Genomic DNA, 1,187 nt, shown 5'->3' with positions numbered 1-1,187 from the left:
GCAAGGTTGGGGTGCGAGGTGGGCTCTGCCCACCCCCCAAAGAGAGCTGTAACCCCCCCACACACCCCCACACTGCCCTCGCTCCCCGCCCCAGCCACCCGCTGCCTCTCCCGACACCCCGAATCACATCCCACCCCCCCAAATTACATACACCCCCAATTACACACACCCTGCCGGGAAGACAGCTGCTTGTAAATGGACTTTAAAAGCATCTAATAACATCCGCTACCTGGCCTGCGAGGAGAGGGAAAGCCAACGCACACGTTTTGGGGATGAAACGCAGATTTTGGCACTCGGCGGTGCCGAGGTCTTCAAGGCTTTAATTATATAGGCAAGAGGGGGGGGGAAAGCCAAGGTGGGAATACGCATCCAGCTCCCGCTAAGGGGCTGAGTTAGCCCACCACGGAGCTGGAGCGGTCCCCCTGCCCACCCTGGCCCCCCGGGTGCCCTGGCGGGGGAGCGGGAACCGGGCGCCTCCCGCAGCCGCCGGGGGTGAGCCCTGCCCGACCGCCCCCCGCGGAATAAAAGGAGCCCGGCAATCAGCTTACCGGGGCCGGGGGGGCGAAGGGGGGGGAAGGCATCTCTCTCTGAGGACAGGGAAGCCGACGCGACGAGACCGAGCAAACAAAAAAAGCACAGCTCAGGCGATTTAAAAGATCAATGTCAAATTGTATAATATAAAATCCTTCTGGCTGGGCGGAAAAAAAAAAAAAAAAAAAAGCTTAGCGCGCTCCTCGGACCTGGCGTTTGGGGTCTCCTCCAGCAAAACAAAAGCCAGGAAGGCGGATGGATGGTGGGGACAGCCCCTGGCATAGCGCAGGGGATGGGATTTGGGGTCATTTCGCCCCCGATCCGGCCCTTCCCGAGCGCGGAGGGCTGGAAATTCCCCCTCTTCTCCTTGCATTTGCCGGGCGCGGAAGGAAGCTGGGTATCCCCGGCTCGGGCTGCCCCCCCCAACCAGCTCTTTCCTACATCTTTTTGTTGTGGCTTCCTTATTCCTCGTCCCTGTCCGAAAAATTCGCCGCCGATAACCCCAAAAGCACCGGTCCTTGGGAGAGGAGAAGCCGCGGCGATGCCTTCTCCTTCCCTTCCCCGGGCACCCGCATCCCCCGCCAGCCCTGGGCCCCTTCCCCTCGCCCCATCCCGGCTTCCCCCGGCCTCCTGCCTCGCAAAGACACCCCCCCCCC

Source organism: Calidris pugnax, unplaced genomic scaffold, assembly GCF_001431845.1.
Source record: "Calidris pugnax isolate Ruff unplaced genomic scaffold, ASM143184v1 scaffold74, whole genome shotgun sequence".
In the NCBI taxonomy this organism is placed as follows: domain Eukaryota; kingdom Metazoa; phylum Chordata; class Aves; order Charadriiformes; family Scolopacidae; genus Calidris; species Calidris pugnax.
Note: the sequence above shows the minus strand (reverse complement) of the source record.